This window comes from Somniosus microcephalus, unplaced genomic scaffold (genome assembly GCF_052327205.1).
Source record: "Somniosus microcephalus isolate GS21.2 unplaced genomic scaffold, FLI_Smic_1.0 unresolved_chr1, whole genome shotgun sequence".
Classification (NCBI taxonomy): Eukaryota; Metazoa; Chordata; class Chondrichthyes; order Squaliformes; family Somniosidae; genus Somniosus; species Somniosus microcephalus.
In genome coordinates, this window is record NW_028225179.1 from 5,217,443 (window position 1) to 5,240,941 (window position 23,499).

The following is a 23,499-nucleotide window of genomic DNA, read 5'->3' on the forward strand; positions in this document are numbered from 1 at the left end:
GGAGGAGAGGGAGGGGGACCAGTGAGTGTAGGACTGAACCCAGCCAGATTCAGTACCTTCAGGAGAGGAGAGGGAGGGAAACCAGTGAGTGTAGAACTGAACACAGCCAGAGTCAGCACCTTCAGGGGAGGAGAGGGAAGGGATCCAGTGAGTGCAGAACTGATCGCAGCCAGAGTTAGCACTTTCAGGGGAGTAGAGGGAGGGGAACCAGTGAGTGTAGAACTGAACCCAGCCAGAGTCAGCACCTTCAGGGGAGGAGAGGGAGGGGAACCGGTGAGTGTCGAACTGAACCCAGCCAGAGTCAGCACCTTCAGGGGAGGAGAGGAAGGGGAACCAGTGAGTGTAGAACTGAACCCAGCCACAGTCAGCACCTTCAGGAGAGGAGAGGGAGGGGAACCAGTGAGAGTAGAACTGAACCCAGCCACAGTCAGCACCTTCAGGGGAGGAGAGGCACGGGGACCAGTGAGTGTAGAAATGAACCCAGCCAGAGTCAGCACCTTCAGGGGAGGAGAGGGAGGGAAACCAGTGAGTACAAACTGAACCCAGCCAGAGTCAGCACCTTCACGGGAGGAGAGGGAGTGGAACCAGTGAGTGTAGAACTGAATCCAGCCAGAGTCAGTACCTTCAGGAGAGGAGAGGGAGGGAAACCAGTGACTCTAGAACTGAACCCAGCCAGAGTCAGTACCTTCAGGAGAGGAGAGGGAGGGAAACCAGTGAGTGTAGAACTGAACCCAGCCAGAGTGAGCACCTTCAGGGGAGGAGAGGGAGGGGAACCAGTGAGTGTAGAACTGAACCCAGCCAGAGTCAGCACCTTCAGGGGAGGAGATGGAGGGGAACCAGTGAGTGTAGAACTGAACCCAGTCAGAGTCAGCACCTTCAGGGGAGGAGAGGGAGGGGAACCAGAGAGTGTAGAACTGAACCCAGCCAGAGTCAGCACCTTCAGGGGAGGAGATGGAGGGCAACCAGTGAGTGTAGAACTGAACCCAGTCAGAGTCAGCACCTTCAGGGGAGGAGAGGGAGAGGAATCATTGAGTGTAGAACTGAACCCAGCCAGAGTCAACACCTTCAGGGGAGGAGAGGGAGGGGAACCAGTGAGTGTAGAACTGAACACAGCCAGAGTCAGCACCATCAGGGGAGGAGAGGGAGGGAGTCTGTGAGAGTAGAACTGAACCCAGCCAGAGTCAGCACCTTCAGGGGAGGAGAGGGAGGGGAACCAGTGAGTGTGTAACTTAACCCAGCCAGAGTCAGCACCTTCAGGGGAGGAGAGGGAGGGGAACCACTGTGTGTGGAACTGAACACAGCCACAGTCAGCACCTTCAGGGGAGGAGAGGAAGGGGAACCAGTGAGTGTAGCACTGAACCCAGCCACAGTCAGCACCTTCTGGAGAGGAGAGGGAGGGGAACCAGTGAGAGTAGAACTGAACCCAGCCACAGTCAGCACCTTCAGGGGAGGAGAGGCACGGGGACCAGTGAGTGTAGAACTGAACCCAGCCAGAGTCAGCACCTTCAGGGGAGGAGAGGGAGGGAAACCAGTGAGTACAAAATGAACCCAGCCAGAGTCAGCACCTTCAGGGGTGGAGAGGGAGGGGAACCAGTGAGTGTAGAACTGAAACCAGCCAGAGTCAGCACCTTCAGGGGAGGAGAGGGAGGGGGACCACTGAGTGTAGAACTCAACCCAACCAGATTCAGTACCTTCAGGAGAGGAGAGGGAGGGAAACCAGTGAGTGTAGAACTGAACCCAGCCAGAGTCAGTACCTTCAGGAGAGGAGAGGTAGGGAAACCAGTGACTGTGGAACTGAACCCAGCCAGAGTCAGCACCCTCAGGGGAGGAGAGAGAGGGGAACCAGTGAGTGTAGAACTGAACCCAGCCAGAGTCAGCACCTTCAGGGGAGGAGATGGAGGGGAACCAGTGAGTGTAGAACTGAACCCAGTCAGAGTCAGCACCTTCAGGGGAGGAGAGGGAGGGGAACCAGTGAGTGTAGAACTGAAGCCAGCCAGAGTCAGCACCTTCAGGGGAGGAGATGGAGGGGAACCAGTGAGTGTAGAACTGAACCCAGTCAGAGTCAGCACCTTCAGGAGAGGAGAGGCAGGGAAACCAGTGGGTGCAGAACTGAACCCAGCCAGAGTCAGCACCTTCAGGGGAGGAGAGGGAGGGGAACCAGTGAGTGTAGAACTGAAGCCAGCCAGAGTCAGCACCTTCAGGGGAGGAGATGGAGGGGAACCAGTGAGTGTAGAACTGAACCCAGTCAGAGTCAGCACCTTCAGGAGAGGAGAGGCAGGGAAACCAGTGGGTGCAGAACTGAACCCAGCCAGAGTCAGCACCTTCAGGGGAGGAGAGGGAGGGGAACCAGTGAGTGCAGAACTGAACCCAGCCAGAGTCAGCACCTTCAGGGGAGGAGAGGGAGTGGAACCAGTGAGTGTAGAACTGAAGCCAGCCAGAGTCAGCACCTTCAGGGGAGGAGATGGAGGGGAACCAGTGAGTGTAGAACTGAACCCAGTCAGAGTCAGCACCTTCAGGAGAGGAGAGGCAGGGAAACCAGTGGGTGCAGAACTGAACCCAGCCAGAGTCAGCACCTTCAGGGGAGGAGAGGGAGGGGAACCAGTGAGTGCAGAACTGAACCCAGCCAGAGTCAGCACCTTCAGGGGAGGAGAGGGAGTGGAACCAGTGAGTGTAGAACTGAAGCCAGCCAGAGTCAGCACCTTCAGGGGAGGAGAGGGAGGGGAACCAGTGAGTGTAGAACTGAACCCAGCCAGAGTCAGCACCTTCAGTGGAGGAGATGGAGGGGAACCAGTGAGTGTAGAACTGAACCCAGCCAGAGTTGGCACCGTCAGGAGAGGAGAGGGAGGGGAGCCAGTGAGTGTAGAACTGAACCCAGCCAGAGTCAGCACCTTCAGGGGAGGAGAGGGAGGGGAACCAGTGAGTGTAAACTGAACCCAGTCAGAGTCAGTACCTTCACGGGAAGAGAGGGAGGGAATCCAGTGAGTGTAAACTGAACCCAGTCAGAGTCAGCACCTTCAGGGGAGGAGAGGGAGGGGAACCAGTGAGTGTGGAACTGAACCCAGACAGAGTCAGCACATTAAGGGGTAGAGAGGGAGGGGAACCAGTGAGAGGAGAACTGAACCCAGCCACAGTCAGCACCTTCAGGGGAGGACAGGGATGGGAACCAGTGAGTGTAGAACTGAACACAGCCAGAGTCAGCACCTTCAGGCGAGGAGAGAGAGGGGAAACAGTGAGTGCAGAACTGAACCCAGCCAGAGTCAGCACCTTCAGGTGAGGAGAGAGAGGGGAACCAGCGAGTGTAGAACTGAACCCAGCCAGAGTCAGCACCTTCAGGGGAGGAGAGGGAGGGGAACCACTGCGTGTAGAACTGAACACAGCCAGAGTCAGCACCTTCAGGGGAGGAGAGGGAGTGGAACCAGTGAGGGTAGAACTGAAACCAGCCAGTCAGCACCTTCAGGGGAGGAGAGGGAGGGGATCCAGAGAGTGTAGAACTGAACCCAGCCATAGTCAGCACCTTCAGTGGAGGAGAGGGAGGGGAACCAATGAGTATAGAACTGAACACAGCCAGAGTCAGCACCTACAGTGGAGGAGAGGGAGGGGAACCAGTGAGAGTAGAACTGAACCCAGCCACAGTCAGCACCTTCAGGGGTGGAGAGGGAGGGGAACCAGTGAGTGTAGAACTGAACCCAGCCACAGTCAGCACCTTCAGGGGAGGACAGGGAGGGGAAGCAGTGAGTGTAGAACTGAACCCAGCCAGAATCAGCACCTTTTCGGGGGAGGAGAGGGGCCAGTGAGTGCAGAACTGAGCCCAGCCAGAGTCAGCACTTTCAATGGAGGAGAGGGAAGGGATCCAGTGAGTGTAGAACTGATCCCAGCCAGAGTCAGCACCTTCTGGTGAGGAAAGGGAGGGGAACCAGTGAGTGTGGAACTGAACCCAGCCAGAGTTAGCACCTTCAGGGGAGGGGAGGAGAGGGAGGGGATCCAGTGACTGCAGAACTGAACCCAGACAGAATCAGCACCTTCAGTGGACGAGAGGGAGGGGAACCAGTGAGTGTAGAACTGAACCCAGCCAGAGTCAGCACCTTCAGGGGAGGAGAGGGAGGGAAACCACTGCGTGTAGAACTGAACCCAGCCGGAGTCAGCACCTTCAGGGGAGGAGAGGGAGGGAACCAGTGAGTGTAGAACTGAACCCAGCCAGAATCAGCACCTTCAGGGTAGCAGACGGAGGGGAACCAGTGAGTGTAGAATTGAACCCAGCCACAGTCAGCACCTTCAGGGGAGGAGAGGGGAACCAGTGATTGTACAACTGAACCCAGCCAGAGTCAGCACCTTCAGGGGAGGAGAGGGAGGGGAACCGGTGAGTGTACAAATGAACCCAGCCAGAGTCAGCACCTTCAGGGGAGGAGACAGAGGGGAACCAGAGGGTGTAGGACTGAACCCAGGCATAGTCAGCACCTTCAGGGGAGGAGAGGGAGGGGAACCAGTGAGTGTAGAACTGAACACAGCCAGAGTCAGCACCTTCAAGGGAGGAGAGGGAGGGGAACCAGTGAGTGTAGCACTGAACCCAGCCACAGTCAGCACCTTCAGGGGAGGAGAGGGAGGGAAACAAGTGAGTGCAAACTGAACCCAGCCAGAGTAAGCACCTTCAGGGGTGGAGAGGGAGGGGAACCAGTGAGTGTAGAACTGAAACCAGCCAGGGTCAGCACCTTCAGGGGAGGAGAGGGAGGGGAACCAGTGAGTGTAGAACTGAACCCAGCCACAGTCAGCACCTTCAGGGAGGAGCGGGAGGAGAACCAGTGAGTGTAGAACTGAAACCAGCCAGAGTCAGCACCTTCAGGGGAGGAGAGGGAGGGAACGCAGTGAGTGTAGAACTGAACCCAGCCACAGTCAGCACCTTCAGGAGAGGAGAGGGAGGGGAACCAGTGAGTGTAGTACTGAACCCAGCCACAGTCAGCACCTTCAGGGGAGGAGAGGGAGGGGAACCAGTGAGTGCAGAACTGAACCCAGCCACTGTCAGCACCTTCAGGGGAGGAGAGGGAGGGGAACCAGTGAGTGTAGAACTGAACCCAGCCAGAGTAAGCACCTTCAGTGGAAGAGAGGAAGGGCAACCAGTGAGTGTAGAACCGAACCCAGCCAGAATCAGCACCTTTCGGGGGAGGAGAGGGGCCAGTGAGAGCAGAACTGAGACCAGCCAGAGTCAGCACTTTCAATGGAGGAGAGGGAAGGGATCCAGTGAGTGCAGAACTGAACGCAGCCAGAGTTAGCATTTTCAGGGGAGGAGAGGGAGGGGGACCAGTGAGTGCAGAACTGAACCCAGCCAGAGTCAGCACCTTCAGGAGAAGAGAGGGAGGGGAACCAGTGAGTGTAGAACTGAACCCAGCCAGAGTCAGCACCTTCAGGGGAGGAGAGGGAGGGGAACCGGTGAGTGTAGAACTGAACCCAGCCAGAGTCAGCACCTTCAGCGGAGGAGAGGAAGGGGAACCAGTGAGTGCAGAACTGAACACAGCCAGAGTCAGCAGCATCAGGGGAGGAGAGGGAGGGAATCTGTGAGTGTAGAACTGAACCCAGCCAGAGTCAGCACCTTCACGGGAGGAGAGGGGAACCAGTGAGTGTGCAACTGAACCCAGCCAGAGTCAGCGCCTTCAGGGGAGGAGAGGGAGGGGAACCACTAAGTGTAGAACTGAACCCAGCCAGAGTCAGCACCTTCAGGGGAGGAGTGGTAGGGGAACCAGTGAGTGTAGAACTTAATCCAGCCAGAGTCAGCACATTCAGGGGAGGCGAGGGGAACCAGTGATTCTACAACTGAACACAGCCAGAGTCAGCACCTTCAGGGGAGGAGAGGGAGGGGAACCGGTGAGTGTACAACTGAACCCAGCCAGAGTCAGCACCTTCAGGGGAGGAGACGGAGGGGAATCAGTGTGTGTAGAACTGAACCCAGCCAGTCAGCACCTTCAGGGGAGGAAAGGGAGGGGAACCAGAGAGTGTAGAACTGAACCCAGCCATAGTCAGCACGTTCAGGGGAGGAGAGGGAGGGGAACCAGTGGGTGTAGTACTGAACCCAGCCAGAGTCAGCACCTTCAGGAGAGGAGAGGGAGGGGAACCAGTGAGAGTAGAACTGAACCCAGCCACAGTCAGCACCTTCAGGGGAGGAGAGGCACGGGGACCAGTGAGTGCAGAATTGAACCCAGCCAGTGTCAGCACCTTCAGGGGAAGAGAGGGAGGGGAACCAGTGAGTGTAGAACTGAACCCAGCCAGAGTCAGTGCCTTCAGGGGAGCAGAGGGAAGTGAACCAGTGAGTCTAGAACTGAACCCAGCCAGAATCAGCACGTTTCGGGGGAGGAGAGGGACCAGTGAGTGTAGAACTGAACCCAGCTAGAGTCAGCACTTTCAGGGGTGGAGAGGGAAGGGATCCAGTGAGTGCAGAACTGAACGCAGCCAGTGTCAGCACCATCAGGGGAGGAGAGGGAGGGGAACCAGTGAGTGTGGAACTTAACCCAGCCAGAGTCAGCACCTTCAGGGCAGGGGAGGAGAGGGAGGGGAACCAGTGAGTGTAGAACAGAACCCAGCCAGAGTCAGCACCTTAAGGGAGGAGAGGGAGGGGGACCAGTGAGTGTAGAACTGAACCCAGCCAGAGTCAGTGCCTTCAGGAGAGGAGAGGGAGGGAAACCAGTGAGTGTAGAACTGAACCCAGCCAGAGTCAGCACCTTCAGGGGAGGAGAGGGAGGGGAACCAGTGAGTGTAGAACTGAACCCAGCCAGAGTCAGCACCTTCAGGGCAGGGGAGGAGAGGGAGGGGAACCAGTGAGTGTAGAACAGAACCCAGCCAGAGTCAGCACCTTAAGGGAGGAGAGGGAGGGGGACCAGTGAGTGTAGAACTGAACCCAGCCAGAGTCAGTGCCTTCAGGAGAGGAGAGGGAGGGAAACCAGTGAGTGTGGAACTGAACCCAGCCAGAGTCAGCACCTTCAGGGGAGGAGAGGGAGGGGAACCAGTGAGTGTAGAACTGAACCCAGCCAGAGTGAGCACCTTCAGGGGAGGAGAGGGAGGGGAACCAGTGAGTGTAGAACTGAACCCAGCCACAGCCAGCACCTTCAGGGGAGGAGAGGCACGGGGACCAGTGAGTGTAGAAATGAACCCAGCCAGAGTCAGCACCTTCAGAGGAGGAGAGGGTGGGGGACCAGTGAGTGTAGAACTTAACCCAGCCAGAGTCAGCACCTTCAGGGGAGGAGAGGGAGGGAAACCAGTGAGTACAAACTGAACGAAGCCAGAGTCAGCACCTTCAGGGGTGGAGAGGGAGGGGAACCAGTGAGTGTAGAACTGAAACCAGCCAGAGTCAGCACCTTCACGGGAGGAGAGGGAGTGGAACCAGTGAGTGTAAACTGAACCCAGCCAGAGTCAGCACCTTCAGGGGAGGAGAGGGAGGGGAATCAGTGAGTGTAGAACTGAACACAGCCAGAGTCAGCACCTTCAGGGGAGGAGATGGAGGGGAACCAGTGAGTGTAGAACTGAACCCAGCCAGAGTTGGCACCGTCAGGAGAGGAGAGGGAGGGGAGCCAGTGAGTGTAGAACTGAACCCAGCCAGAGTCAGCACCTTCAGGGGAGGAGAGGCAGGGGAACCAGTGAGTGTAAACTGACCCCAGTCAGAGTCAGCACCTTCACGGGAAGAGAGGGAGGGAATCCAGTGAGTGTCAACTGAACCCAGTGAGAGTCAGCACCTTCAGCGGAGGAGAGGGAGGGGAACCAGTGAGTGTGGAACTGAACCCAGCCAGAGTCAGCACCTTCAGGCGAGGAGAGAGAGGGGAAACAGTGAGTGTAGAACTGAACACAGCCAGAGTCAGCACCTTCAGGGGAGGAGAGGGAAGGGATCCAGTGAGTGCAGAACTGATCGCAGCCAGAGTTAGCACTTTCAGGGGAGTAGAGGGAGGGGAACCAGTGAGTGTAGAACTGAACCCAGCCAGAGTCAGCACCTTCAGGGGAGGAGAGGGAGGGGAACCGGTGAGTGTAGAACTGAACCCAGCCAGAGTCAGCACCTTCAGGGGAGGAGAGAGAGGGGAAACAGTGAGTGTAGAACTGAACCCAGCCAGAGTCAGCACCTTCAGGGGAGGAGAGGGAGGGGAACCAGTGAGTGCAGAACTGAACCCAGCCAGAGTCAGCACCTTCAGGGGAGGAGATGGAGGGGAACCAGTGAGTGTAGAACTGAACCCAGTCAGAGTCAGCACCTTCAGGGGAGGAGAGGGAGGGGAACCAGTGAGTGTAGAACTGAACCCAGCCAGAGTCAGCACCTTCAGGGGAGGAGATGGAGGGCAACCAGTGAGTGTAGAACTGAACCCAGTCAGAGTCAGCACCTTCAGGGGAGGAGAGGGAGAGGAATCACTGAGTGTAGAACTGAACCCAGCCAGAGTCAACACCTTCAGGGGAGGAGAGGGAGGGGAACCAGTGAGTGTAGAACTGAACACAGCCAGAGTCAGCACCATCAGGGGAGGAGCGTGAGAGTGAACCTGTGAGTGTAGAACTGAACCCTGCCAGAGTCAGCACTTTCAGTGGAGGAGAGGGAGGGGAACCAGTGAGTGTCGAACTGAACCCAGCCAGAGTCAGCACCTTCAGGGGAGGACAGGCAGGGAAAGCAGTGGGTGAAGAACTGAACCCAGCCAGAGTCAGCACCTTCAGGGGAGGGGAGGAGAGGGAGGGGAACCAGTGAGTGTAGAACAGAACCCAGCCAGAGTCAGCACCTTCAGGGGAGGAGAGGCAGGGAAAGCAGTGGGTGTAGAACTGAACCCAGCCAGAGTCAGCACCTTCAGGGGAGGAGAGGGAGGGGAACCAGTGAGTGTCGAACTGAACCCAGCCAGAGTCAGCACCTTCAGGGGCGGAGCAGGAGGGGAACCAGTGAGTGGAGAACTGAACCAAGCCAGAGTGAGCACCTTCAGGGGAGGAAAGGGAGGGGAACCGGTGAGTGTAGAACTGAACCCAGCCAGAGTCAGCACCTTCAGGGGAGGAGAGGAAGGGGAACCAGTGAGTGTAGCACTGAACCCAGCCACAGTCAGGACCTTCAGGAGAGGAGAGGGAGGGGAACCACTGAGAGTAGAACTGAACCCAGCCACAGTCAGCACCTTCAGGGGAGGAGTGGCACGGGGACCAGTGAGTGTACAACTGAACCCAGCCAGAGTCAGCACCTTCAGGGGAGGAGAGGGGGGGAAACCAGTGAGTACAAACTGAACCCAGCCAGAGTCAGCACCTTCAGGGGTGGAGAGGGAGTGGAACCAGTGAGTGTAGAACTGAAACCAGCCAGAGTCAGCACCTTCAGGGGAGGAGAGGGAGTGGAACCAGTGAGTGTAAACTGAACCCAGCCAGAGTCAGCACCTTCAGGGGTGGAGAGGGAGGGGAACCAGTGAGTGTAGAACTGAACCCAGCCAGAGTCAGCACCTTCAGGGGAGGAGAGGGAGGGGGACCAGTGAGTGTAGGACTGAACCCAGCCAGATTCAGTACCTTCAGGAGAGGAGAGGGAGGGAAACCAGTGAGTGTAGAACTGAACACAGCCAGAGTCAGCACCTTCAGGGGAGGAGAGGGAAGGGATCCAGTGAGTGCAGAACTGATCGCAGCCAGAGTTAGCACTTTCAGGGGAGTAGAGGGAGGGGAACCAGTGAGTGTAGAACTGAACCCAGCCAGAGTCAGCACCTTCAGGGGAGGAGAGGGAGGGGAACCGGTGAGTGTCGAACTGAACCCAGCCAGAGTCAGCACCTTCAGGGGAGGAGAGGAAGGGGAACCAGTGAGTGTAGAACTGAACCCAGCCACAGTCAGCACCTTCAGGAGAGGAGAGGGAGGGGAACCAGTGAGAGTAGAACTGAACCCAGCCACAGTCAGCACCTTCAGGGGAGGAGAGGCACGGGGACCAGTGAGTGTAGAAATGAACCCAGCCAGAGTCAGCACCTTCAGGGGAGGAGAGGGAGGGAAACCAGTGAGTACAAACTGAACCCAGCCAGAGTCAGCACCTTCACGGGAGGAGAGGGAGTGGAACCAGTGAGTGTAGAACTGAATCCAGCCAGAGTCAGTACCTTCAGGAGAGGAGAGGGAGGGAAACCAGTGACTCTAGAACTGAACCCAGCCAGAGTCAGTACCTTCAGGAGAGGAGAGGGAGGGAAACCAGTGAGTGTAGAACTGAACCCAGCCAGAGTGAGCACCTTCAGGGGAGGAGAGGGAGGGGAACCAGTGAGTGTAGAACTGAACCCAGCCAGAGTCAGCACCTTCAGGGGAGGAGATGGAGGGGAACCAGTGAGTGTAGAACTGAACCCAGTCAGAGTCAGCACCTTCAGGGGAGGAGAGGGAGGGGAACCAGAGAGTGTAGAACTGAACCCAGCCAGAGTCAGCACCTTCAGGGGAGGAGATGGAGGGCAACCAGTGAGTGTAGAACTGAACCCAGTCAGAGTCAGCACCTTCAGGGGAGGAGAGGGAGAGGAATCATTGAGTGTAGAACTGAACCCAGCCAGAGTCAACACCTTCAGGGGAGGAGAGGGAGGGGAACCAGTGAGTGTAGAACTGAACACAGCCAGAGTCAGCACCATCAGGGGAGGAGAGGGAGGGAGTCTGTGAGAGTAGAACTGAACCCAGCCAGAGTCAGCACCTTCAGGGGAGGAGAGGGAGGGGAACCAGTGAGTGTGTAACTTAACCCAGCCAGAGTCAGCACCTTCAGGGGAGGAGAGGGAGGGGAACCACTGTGTGTGGAACTGAACACAGCCACAGTCAGCACCTTCAGGGGAGGAGAGGAAGGGGAACCAGTGAGTGTAGCACTGAACCCAGCCACAGTCAGCACCTTCTGGAGAGGAGAGGGAGGGGAACCAGTGAGAGTAGAACTGAACCCAGCCACAGTCAGCACCTTCAGGGGAGGAGAGGCACGGGGACCAGTGAGTGTAGAACTGAACCCAGCCAGAGTCAGCACCTTCAGGGGAGGAGAGGGAGGGAAACCAGTGAGTACAAAATGAACCCAGCCAGAGTCAGCACCTTCAGGGGTGGAGAGGGAGGGGAACCAGTGAGTGTAGAACTGAAACCAGCCAGAGTCAGCACCTTCAGGGGAGGAGAGGGAGGGGGACCACTGAGTGTAGAACTGAACCCAACCAGATTCAGTACCTTCAGGAGAGGAGAGGGAGGGAAACCAGTGAGTGTAGAACTGAACCCAGCCAGAGTCAGTACCTTCAGGAGAGGAGAGGTAGGGAAACCAGTGACTGTGGAACTGAACCCAGCCAGAGTCAGCACCTTCAGGGGAGGAGAGGGAGGGGGACCAGTGAGTGTAGGACTGAACCCAGCCAGATTCAGTACCTTCAGGAGAGGAGAGGGAGGGAAACCAGTGAGTGTAGAACTGAACACAGCCAGAGTCAGCACCTTCAGGGGAGGAGAGGGAAGGGATCCAGTGAGTGCAGAACTGATCGCAGCCAGAGTTAGCACTTTCAGGGGAGTAGAGGGAGGGGAACCAGTGAGTGTAGAACTGAACCCAGCCAGAGTCAGCACCTTCAGGGGAGGAGAGGGAGGGGAACCGGTGAGTGTCGAACTGAACCCAGCCAGAGTCAGCACCTTCAGGGGAGGAGAGGAAGGGGAACCAGTGAGTGTAGAACTGAACCCAGCCACAGTCAGCACCTTCAGGAGAGGAGAGGGAGGGGAACCAGTGAGAGTAGAACTGAACCCAGCCACAGTCAGCACCTTCAGGGGAGGAGAGGCACGGGGACCAGTGAGTGTAGAAATGAACCCAGCCAGAGTCAGCACCTTCAGGGGAGGAGAGGGAGGGAAACCAGTGAGTACAAACTGAACCCAGCCAGAGTCAGCACCTTCACGGGAGGAGAGGGAGTGGAACCAGTGAGTGTAGAACTGAATCCAGCCAGAGTCAGTACCTTCAGGAGAGGAGAGGGAGGGAAACCAGTGACTCTAGAACTGAACCCAGCCAGAGTCAGTACCTTCAGGAGAGGAGAGGGAGGGAAACCAGTGAGTGTAGAACTGAACCCAGCCAGAGTGAGCACCTTCAGGGGAGGAGAGGGAGGGGAACCAGTGAGTGTAGAACTGAACCCAGCCAGAGTCAGCACCTTCAGGGGAGGAGATGGAGGGGAACCAGTGAGTGTAGAACTGAACCCAGTCAGAGTCAGCACCTTCAGGGGAGGAGAGGGAGGGGAACCAGAGAGTGTAGAACTGAACCCAGCCAGAGTCAGCACCTTCAGGGGAGGAGATGGAGGGCAACCAGTGAGTGTAGAACTGAACCCAGTCAGAGTCAGCACCTTCAGGGGAGGAGAGGGAGAGGAATCATTGAGTGTAGAACTGAACCCAGCCAGAGTCAACACCTTCAGGGGAGGAGAGGGAGGGGAACCAGTGAGTGTAGAACTGAACACAGCCAGAGTCAGCACCATCAGGGGAGGAGAGGGAGGGAGTCTGTGAGAGTAGAACTGAACCCAGCCAGAGTCAGCACCTTCAGGGGAGGAGAGGGAGGGGAACCAGTGAGTGTGTAACTTAACCCAGCCAGAGTCAGCACCTTCAGGGGAGGAGAGGGAGGGGAACCACTGTGTGTGGAACTGAACACAGCCACAGTCAGCACCTTCAGGGGAGGAGAGGAAGGGGAACCAGTGAGTGTAGCACTGAACCCAGCCACAGTCAGCACCTTCTGGAGAGGAGAGGGAGGGGAACCAGTGAGAGTAGAACTGAACCCAGCCACAGTCAGCACCTTCAGGGGAGGAGAGGCACGGGGACCAGTGAGTGTAGAACTGAACCCAGCCAGAGTCAGCACCTTCAGGGGAGGAGAGGGAGGGAAACCAGTGAGTACAAAATGAACCCAGCCAGAGTCAGCACCTTCAGGGGTGGAGAGGGAGGGGAACCAGTGAGTGTAGAACTGAAACCAGCCAGAGTCAGCACCTTCAGGGGAGGAGAGGGAGGGGGACCACTGAGTGTAGAACTCAACCCAACCAGATTCAGTACCTTCAGGAGAGGAGAGGGAGGGAAACCAGTGAGTGTAGAACTGAACCCAGCCAGAGTCAGTACCTTCAGGAGAGGAGAGGTAGGGAAACCAGTGACTGTGGAACTGAACCCAGCCAGAGTCAGCACCCTCAGGGGAGGAGAGAGAGGGGAACCAGTGAGTGTAGAACTGAACCCAGCCAGAGTCAGCACCTTCAGGGGAGGAGATGGAGGGGAACCAGTGAGTGTAGAACTGAACCCAGTCAGAGTCAGCACCTTCAGGGGAGGAGAGGGAGGGGAACCAGTGAGTGTAGAACTGAAGCCAGCCAGAGTCAGCACCTTCAGGGGAGGAGATGGAGGGGAACCAGTGAGTGTAGAACTGAACCCAGTCAGAGTCAGCACCTTCAGGAGAGGAGAGGCAGGGAAACCAGTGGGTGCAGAACTGAACCCAGCCAGAGTCAGCACCTTCAGGGGAGGAGAGGGAGGGGAACCAGTGAGTGTAGAACTGAAGCCAGCCAGAGTCAGCACCTTCAGGGGAGGAGATGGAGGGGAACCAGTGAGTGTAGAACTGAACCCAGTCAGAGTCAGCACCTTCAGGAGAGGAGAGGCAGGGAAACCAGTGGGTGCAGAACTGAACCCAGCCAGAGTCAGCACCTTCAGGGGAGGAGAGGGAGGGGAACCAGTGAGTGCAGAACTGAACCCAGCCAGAGTCAGCACCTTCAGGGGAGGAGAGGGAGTGGAACCAGTGAGTGTAGAACTGAAGCCAGCCAGAGTCAGCACCTTCAGGGGAGGAGATGGAGGGGAACCAGTGAGTGTAGAACTGAACCCAGTCAGAGTCAGCACCTTCAGGAGAGGAGAGGCAGGGAAACCAGTGGGTGCAGAACTGAACCCAGCCAGAGTCAGCACCTTCAGGGGAGGAGAGGGAGGGGAACCAGTGAGTGCAGAACTGAACCCAGCCAGAGTCAGCACCTTCAGGGGAGGAGAGGGAGTGGAACCAGTGAGTGTAGAACTGAAGCCAGCCAGAGTCAGCACCTTCAGGGGAGGAGAGGGAGGGGAACCAGTGAGTGTAGAACTGAACCCAGCCAGAGTCAGCACCTTCAGTGGAGGAGATGGAGGGGAACCAGTGAGTGTAGAACTGAACCCAGCCAGAGTTGGCACCGTCAGGAGAGGAGAGGGAGGGGAGCCAGTGAGTGTAGAACTGAACCCAGCCAGAGTCAGCACCTTCAGGGGAGGAGAGGGAGGGGAACCAGTGAGTGTAAACTGAACCCAGTCAGAGTCAGTACCTTCACGGGAAGAGAGGGAGGGAATCCAGTGAGTGTAAACTGAACCCAGTCAGAGTCAGCACCTTCAGGGGAGGAGAGGGAGGGGAACCAGTGAGTGTGGAACTGAACCCAGACAGAGTCAGCACATTAAGGGGTAGAGAGGGAGGGGAACCAGTGAGAGGAGAACTGAACCCAGCCACAGTCAGCACCTTCAGGGGAGGACAGGGATGGGAACCAGTGAGTGTAGAACTGAACACAGCCAGAGTCAGCACCTTCAGGCGAGGAGAGAGAGGGGAAACAGTGAGTGCAGAACTGAACCCAGCCAGAGTCAGCACCTTCAGGTGAGGAGAGAGAGGGGAACCAGCGAGTGTAGAACTGAACCCAGCCAGAGTCAGCACCTTCAGGGGAGGAGAGGGAGGGGAACCACTGCGTGTAGAACTGAACACAGCCAGAGTCAGCACCTTCAGGGGAGGAGAGGGAGTGGAACCAGTGAGGGTAGAACTGAAACCAGCCAGTCAGCACCTTCAGGGGAGGAGAGGGAGGGGATCCAGAGAGTGTAGAACTGAACCCAGCCATAGTCAGCACCTTCAGTGGAGGAGAGGGAGGGGAACCAATGAGTATAGAACTGAACACAGCCAGAGTCAGCACCTACAGTGGAGGAGAGGGAGGGGAACCAGTGAGAGTAGAACTGAACCCAGCCACAGTCAGCACCTTCAGGGGTGGAGAGGGAGGGGAACCAGTGAGTGTAGAACTGAACCCAGCCACAGTCAGCACCTTCAGGGGAGGACAGGGAGGGGAAGCAGTGAGTGTAGAACTGAACCCAGCCAGAATCAGCACCTTTTCGGGGGAGGAGAGGGGCCAGTGAGTGCAGAACTGAGCCCAGCCAGAGTCAGCACTTTCAATGGAGGAGAGGGAAGGGATCCAGTGAGTGTAGAACTGATCCCAGCCAGAGTCAGCACCTTCTGGTGAGGAAAGGGAGGGGAACCAGTGAGTGTGGAACTGAACCCAGCCAGAGTTAGCACCTTCAGGGGAGGGGAGGAGAGGGAGGGGATCCAGTGACTGCAGAACTGAACCCAGACAGAATCAGCACCTTCAGTGGACGAGAGGGAGGGGAACCAGTGAGTGTAGAACTGAACCCAGCCAGAGTCAGCACCTTCAGGGGAGGAGAGGGAGGGAAACCACTGCGTGTAGAACTGAACCCAGCCGGAGTCAGCACCTTCAGGGGAGGAGAGGGAGGGAACCAGTGAGTGTAGAACTGAACCCAGCCAGAATCAGCACCTTCAGGGTAGCAGACGGAGGGGAACCAGTGAGTGTAGAATTGAACCCAGCCACAGTCAGCACCTTCAGGGGAGGAGAGGGGAACCAGTGATTGTACAACTGAACCCAGCCAGAGTCAGCACCTTCAGGGGAGGAGAGGGAGGGGAACCGGTGAGTGTACAAATGAACCCAGCCAGAGTCAGCACCTTCAGGGGAGGAGACAGAGGGGAACCAGAGGGTGTAGGACTGAACCCAGGCATAGTCAGCACCTTCAGGGGAGGAGAGGGAGGGGAACCAGTGAGTGTAGAACTGAACACAGCCAGAGTCAGCACCTTCAAGGGAGGAGAGGGAGGGGAACCAGTGAGTGTAGCACTGAACCCAGCCACAGTCAGCACCTTCAGGGGAGGAGAGGGAGGGAAACAAGTGAGTGCAAACTGAACCCAGCCAGAGTAAGCACCTTCAGGGGTGGAGAGGGAGGGGAACCAGTGAGTGTAGAACTGAAACCAGCCAGGGTCAGCACCTTCAGGGGAGGAGAGGGAGGGGAACCAGTGAGTGTAGAACTGAACCCAGCCACAGTCAGCACCTTCAGGGAGGAGCGGGAGGAGAACCAGTGAGTGTAGAACTGAAACCAGCCAGAGTCAGCACCTTCAGGGGAGGAGAGGGAGGGAACGCAGTGAGTGTAGAACTGAACCCAGCCACAGTCAGCACCTTCAGGAGAGGAGAGGGAGGGGAACCAGTGAGTGTAGTACTGAACCCAGCCACAGTCAGCACCTTCAGGGGAGGAGAGGGAGGGGAACCAGTGAGTGCAGAACTGAACCCAGCCACTGTCAGCACCTTCAGGGGAGGAGAGGGAGGGGAACCAGTGAGTGTAGAACTGAACCCAGCCAGAGTAAGCACCTTCAGTGGAAGAGAGGAAGGGCAACCAGTGAGTGTAGAACCGAACCCAGCCAGAATCAGCACCTTTCGGGGGAGGAGAGGGGCCAGTGAGAGCAGAACTGAGACCAGCCAGAGTCAGCACTTTCAATGGAGGAGAGGGAAGGGATCCAGTGAGTGCAGAACTGAACGCAGCCAGAGTTAGCATTTTCAGGGGAGGAGAGGGAGGGGGACCAGTGAGTGCAGAACTGAACCCAGCCAGAGTCAGCACCTTCAGGAGAAGAGAGGGAGGGGAACCAGTGAGTGTAGAACTGAACCCAGCCAGAGTCAGCACCTTCAGGGGAGGAGAGGGAGGGGAACCGGTGAGTGTAGAACTGAACCCAGCCAGAGTCAGCACCTTCAGCGGAGGAGAGGAAGGGGAACCAGTGAGTGCAGAACTGAACACAGCCAGAGTCAGCAGCATCAGGGGAGGAGAGGGAGGGAATCTGTGAGTGTAGAACTGAACCCAGCCAGAGTCAGCACCTTCACGGGAGGAGAGGGGAACCAGTGAGTGTGCAACTGAACCCAGCCAGAGTCAGCGCCTTCAGGGGAGGAGAGGGAGGGGAACCACTAAGTGTAGAACTGAACCCAGCCAGAGTCAGCACCTTCAGGGGAGGAGTGGTAGGGGAACCAGTGAGTGTAGAACTTAATCCAGCCAGAGTCAGCACATTCAGGGGAGGCGAGGGGAACCAGTGATTCTACAACTGAACACAGCCAGAGTCAGCACCTTCAGGGGAGGAGAGGGAGGGGAACCGGTGAGTGTACAACTGAACCCAGCCAGAGTCAGCACCTTCAGGGGAGGAGACGGAGGGGAATCAGTGTGTGTAGAACTGAACCCAGCCAGTCAGCACCTTCAGGGGAGGAAAGGGAGGGGAACCAGAGAGTGTAGAACTGAACCCAGCCATAGTCAGCACGTTCAGGGGAGGAGAGGGAGGGGAACCAGTGGGTGTAGTACTGAACCCAGCCAGAGTCAGCACCTTCAGGAGAGGAGAGGGAGGGGAACCAGTGAGAGTAGAACTGAACCCAGCCACAGTCAGCACCTTCAGGGGAGGAGAGGCACGGGGACCAGTGAGTGCAGAATTGAACCCAGCCAGTGTCAGCACCTTCAGGGGAAGAGAGGGAGGGGAACCAGTGAGTGTAGAACTGAACCCAGCCAGAGTCAGTGCCTTCAGGGGAGCAGAGGGAAGTGAACCAGTGAGTCTAGAACTGAACCCAGCCAGAATCAGCACGTTTCGGGGGAGGAGAGGGACCAGTGAGTGTAGAACTGAACCCAGCTAGAGTCAGCACTTTCAGGGGTGGAGAGGGAAGGGATCCAGTGAGTGCAGAACTGAACGCAGCCAGTGTCAGCACCATCAGGGGAGGAGAGGGAGGGGAACCAGTGAGTGTGGAACTTAACCCAGCCAGAGTCAGCACCTTCAGGGCAGGGGAGGAGAGGGAGGGGAACCAGTGAGTGTAGAACAGAACCCAGCCAGAGTCAGCACCTTAAGGGAGGAGAGGGAGGGGGACCAGTGAGTGTAGAACTGAACCCAGCCAGAGTCAGTGCCTTCAGGAGAGGAGAGGGAGGGAAACCAGTGAGTGTAGAACTGAACCCAGCCAGAGTCAGCACCTTCAGGGGAGGAGAGGGAGGGGAACCAGTGAGTGTAGAACTGAACCCAGCCAGAGTCAGCACCTTCAGGGCAGGGGAGGAGAGGGAGGGGAACCAGTGAGTGTAGAACAGAACCCAGCCAGAGTCAGCACCTTAAGGGAGGAGAGGGAGGGGGACCAGTGAGTGTAGAACTGAACCCAGCCAGAGTCAGTGCCTTCAGGAGAGGAGAGGGAGGGAAACCAGTGAGTGTGGAACTGAACCCAGCCAGAGTCAGCACCTTCAGGGGAGGAGAGGGAGGGGAACCAGTGAGTGTAGAACTGAACCCAGCCAGAGTGAGCACCTTCAGGGGAGGAGAGGGAGGGGAACCAGTGAGTGTAGAACTGAACCCAGCCAGAGTCAGCACCTTCAGGGGAGGAGATGGAGGGGAACCAGTGAGTGTAGAACTGAACCCAGCCAGAATCAGCACCTTCAGGTGAGAAGAGGGAGGGGGACCAGTGAGTGTGCAACTTAACCCTGCCAGAGTCAGCACCTTCAGGGCAGGGGAGGAGAGGGAGGGGGACCAGTGAGTGTAGAACTGAACCCAGCCAGAGTCAGCACCTTCAGGGGAGGAGATGGAGGGGAACCAGTGAGTGTATAACTGAACCCAGCCAGAGTCAGCACCTTCAGGGGAAGAGAGGGAGGGGAACCAGTGTGTGTAGAACTGAACCCAGCCAGAGTCAACACCTTCAGGGGAGGAGAGGAAGGGGAACCAGTGATTGTCGAACTGAACCCAGCCAGAGTCAGCACCATCAGGGGAGGAGAGGGAGGGGAACCAGTGAGTGTAGAACTGAACCCAGCCAGAGTCAGCACCTTCAGGGGTGGAGAGGGAGGGGAACCAGTGAGTGTAAACTGAACCCAGCCAGAGTCAGCACCTTCAGGGGAGGAGAGGGAGGGAACCGGTGAGTGTAGAACTGAACCCAGCCAGAGTCAGCACCTTCAGGGGAGGAGAGGGCGGGGAACCAGTGAGTGTGGAACTGAACCCAGCCAGAGTTAGCACCTTCAGGGAAGGGGAGGAGAGGGAGGGGAACCAGTGAGTGTGGAACTGAACCCAGCCAGAGTCAGCACCTTCAGGGGACGAGAGGGAGGGGAACCAGTGAGTGTAGAACTGAACGCAGCCAGAGTCAGCACCTTCAGGGGAGGAGAGGGAGGGGAACCAGTGAGTGTAGAATTGAACCCAGCCATAGTCAGCACCTTCAGGGGAGGAGAGGGAGGGAACCAGTGAGTGTAGAATTGAACCCAGCCAGAGTCAGCACCTTCAGGGGAGGAGAGGGGGGGGAACCAGTGAGTGTAGAACTGAACGCAGCCAGAGTCAGCACCTTCAGGGGAGGAGAGGGAAGGGAACCAGTGTGTGTGGAACTGAACCCAGCCAGAGTCAGCACCTTCAGGGGAGGAGAGGGAAGGGAACCAGTGTGTGTGGAACTGAACCCAGCCAGAGTCAGCACCTTCAGGGGAGGAGAGGGAGGGGAACCAGTGAGTGTAGAACTGAACGCAGCCAGAGTCAGCACCTTCAGGGGAGGAGAGGGAGGGGAACCAGTGAGTGTAGAATTGAACCCAGCCATAGTCAGCACCTTCAGGGGAGGAGAGGGAGGGAACCAGTGAGTGTAGAATTGAACCCAGCCAGAGTCAGCACCTTCAGGGGAGGAGAGGGAGGGAACCAGTGAGTGTAGAACTGAACCCAGCCAGAGTCAGCACCTTCAGGGGAGGAGAGGGAGGGAACCAGTGAGTGTAGAATTGAACCCAGCCACAGTCAGCACCTTCAGGGGAGGAGAGGGAGGGAATCAGTGAGTGTAGAACTGAACCCAGCCAGAGTCAGCACCCTCAGGGGAGTAGAGGGGAACCAGTGAGTGTACAACTGAACCCAGCCAGAGTCAGCACCTTCAGGGGAGGACAGGGAGGGGAACCAGTGAGTGTTGAACTGAACCCAGCCAGAGTCAGCACCTTCAGGGGAGGAGTGGTAGGGGAACCAGTGAGTGTAGAACTGAACCCAGCCAGCGTCAGCACCTTCAGGGGAGGAGAGGTGAACCGGTGAGTGTACAACTGAACCCAGCCAGAGTCAGCACCTTCAGGGGAGGAGACGGAGGGGAATCAGTGAGTGTAGAACTGAACCCAGCCAGAGTCAGCACCTTCAGGGCTGGAGAGGGAGGGGAATCAGTGGGTGTAAATGGAAAGGTCGCAACAAACTTCACTTAACTCCAACCCTCTGATTTCTGTTTTGTTGCCATCTTTCCATTCATTCTGCTGCCTGGCCCTTCACTCCACATGGCCTGACCTTGGTCATCTTGTCGATCTTACAGACTGCTTATGGATAGCAAGCTGGTCACAAAATAGGAAACAGAGAGTAAGGGTTGGGAGTAGCTACTCAGACTGGCAAAAGGTGGGAAGTGGTGTTCCATAGGGATTGGTGCTGGGATCACTGTTGTTCATAAACGATTTGACTCGGAAATCAGAAGTACAGTTTTAAAGTTTGTCGATAACACCAAATTGGGAGGTAGAATTAATACGGAGGAAGGTAAAATGCAAGAAGACATCTATAAATTTCAGAATGGGCATGTAATTGGCAAATGAATTTCACTATAGATCAGTGTGAGGTGGTGTGTGAATGAATTTCACTATAGATCAGTGTGAGGTGGTGTGTATTGGTGGCAAGAATAAGGAGGCCACACATTACTTGGACAAGGGGGTGAAATTGGGTTGCTTTCCACCTCCAGTGATATTCAGCGGGAGGTTAGCGCCAGCATTAGCCGTTAGCGCCCCACGGCACTGCATTGCCGGCAATCATGCGATCGCCATGTGCAGCACCCCGGCTGCAAACTTGGGTTGTGACCCCTGACCTATCGCCGGATGATGTGTCCGACAAGGTCAGGGGTCGTTCCTGCAGCCGCAGCGGCGTCACTTAAAGGGCAGGTGTCGGGCAGCAACTTTTTATTTTGGCTGACTGTCAGCACCTGCTCCCTTCCCCTTTCTTCGGGGTGTCAGCCACGATCGCTCAGCCCGGCGCTCCTCTTGATCCAACACCCCGCTCCCCGGTGGTCCAGCAGGGCCCTGGTGTGCGCAGTGCTAGGCTCCTCCCCATTAATCAGGTAGGGAGGTCTGCTATGACGCGGTGCTATGTGCTGACGGGCATGACGCTGTTACACAAAGTGCAGGAAATTCACTGGTGGCGCCCCAAGAGGGAGGGGAGCGCTTCCAGTAGCACCCCACCTCCTGCCTGGGGCGGTACCACTGAAATTAATGCGCAGAGGCGCTAACTTTTTCGGGGGGCTAAAATTAGCCCCGGTGATGTTAGCGACCCAAAGGGGGCGCCACCGAATTTCCCCCTAAGAGTCTAAATGGGCTGGAGGAGCAGAGGGATCCAGGGATATAGATACACAAATCACTAAAAGTAGCAACACAGGTTAATAAGGCCATTAAAAAAAAAGCACTGGGGTGCATTCCTAAAGGAGCCTTCTGTTCCGTGCCTAGGAGCTCTGAACCATGGCAGAGAGCGGCTGGGACACATTTCACACACACCTCGAGATTAACCCGCATGGCAACTTTGCTGTCAGTGAAGAGAGACGAGAAAGACGAAAGTGCCGTTTGCCCCTCTCAGTGTGGCCCTGAAGGACTGTGTCCAGGCTGGAGTTCTGTTCCTGCCGTACGATCCTCCCCCAGATTGTCCTTTCTCAGCTCCAGCCAGGTGATGCTAAACACTCAGGTGGGAAAGACAAAAATCTGCAACAATGTGTTTAAAACAAAGCTGGTTTATTTGACATCTATCCAGAATATTAAACTCCAGCCCAGTTACAGGAGTTATTAACATCAGCAGAAACAATCCCCACCTGTCAGAATGAACATGGTTCAGTCCTGGATGTGATTAACAGCAGCAACAACAGCAGAATCCAAACCTGCAGTCACTTGTGAACTCGCTGGTGTGTCAGCAGGTGGGATGACTGAGTGAATCCCTTCCCACACTCAGGGCAGGTGAACGGCCTCTCCCCAGTGTGAATTCGCTGGTGTCTCAGCAGTTTGGATGACTGAGTGAATCCCTTCCCACACTCAGGGCAGGTGAATGGCCTCTCCCCAGTGTGAACTCGCTGGTGTATCAGCAGACTGGATGACTCAGTGAATCCCTTCCCACACATGGAGCAGGTGAACGGTCTCTCCCCAGTGTGCGTGCGCTTGTGTATAGTGAGCTTAGATGACTGCCTAAACCCAGTCCCACAGTGAGAGCACCTGAACGGTCTTGCGTCAGTATGAACACGTTGATGGCGAATCAGTTCCCCGGAACTTTTAAAGCACTTCCCACAGTCTGAGCAGTTAAAAGGTCTCTCATCAGTGTGAACTCGCTGGTGTGTCAGCAGGTGGGATGAATTAGTGAATCCCTTCCCACACTCAGGGCAGGTGAACGGCCTCTCCCCAGTGTGAACTCGCTGGTGATTCAGCAGGTTGGTTGACTGAGTGAATCCCTTCCCACACTCAGAGCAGGTGAACGGCCTCTCCCCAGTGTGAACTCGCTGGTGTCTCAGCAGGTAGGATGACTGAGTGAATCTCTTCCCACACACAGAGCAGGTGAACGGCCTCTCCCCGGTGTGAGTGCGCAGGTGTACACTGAGCTCAGATGACTGCCTGAACCCAGACCCGCAATGAGAGCACCTGAACCGTCTCTCAGCAGTGTGAACTCGTTGATGGTGCATCAGTTCCCAGGAACTTTTATAGCACTTCCCACAGTCCGAGCATTTAAAAGGTCTCTCATCAGAGTGAACTCGCTGGTGTGTCAGGAGGTTGGATGACTGATTGAATCCCTTCCCACACTCAGAGCAGGTGAATGGCCTCTCCCCAGTGTGAACTCGCTGGTGTCTCAGCAGGTGGGATGACTGAGTGAATCCCTTCCCACACTCAGAGCAGGTGAACGGCCTCTCCCCAGTGTGAACTCGCTGGTGTGTCAGCAGGTGGGATGAATTAGTGAATCCCTTCCCACACTCAGAGCAGGTGAATGGTCTCTCCCCGGTGTGAATGCGCTTGTGTCTTGATAGGCCAGATGATTGGCTGAAGCCTCGTCCACACACAGAACACGTGTACAGTTTCTCCCCGCTGTGAACGGTGCTTTTTGCTTCCATGTTCAGAGGCCGGTGATATTCAGATCCGATGAGTCGAGTGACTCTGTCAGATATTGACGTGATGTTTGGTTTGAGTTTCCTGTCTGTAAATCCTCCCCTTCCAGTGCCCTGTAAAATTAATTTAAAACAGGGAGCGTGAGAGACAACCCACAAGAAAACAAAGGCAGGTTGTGAAATTGAGCTCAGTGAATCTGGTCAATTGTGAGGCCGGCACCAGAAAAAAGTGACCATGAAAGCTGCCAGATTGTCATAAAAACCCAACTGGTTCACTAATGTCCTTCAGGGAAGGGAATCCACCACCTGGTCTGGGCCTACACAAGACTCTGGCCTCTATGGGAGGAGAGAGAGAGAGAGAGAGAGGGAGAGAGAGGTGGGAGGGGGAGGGGGCAAAGGAAAGGAACTTTATACATCTGCAACTCGACCAGAACTTTGA

At 56.5% G+C, this 23,499-nt stretch overlaps 1 pseudogene; it reads right to left on the minus strand.

Moving 5' to 3' along the window:
* Positions 1-21,692: 21,692 nt before the first annotated feature.
* LOC147093338 (uncharacterized) overlaps positions 21,693-23,499 on the minus strand; it is a 174,202-nt pseudogene continuing 172,395 nt past the window's right edge.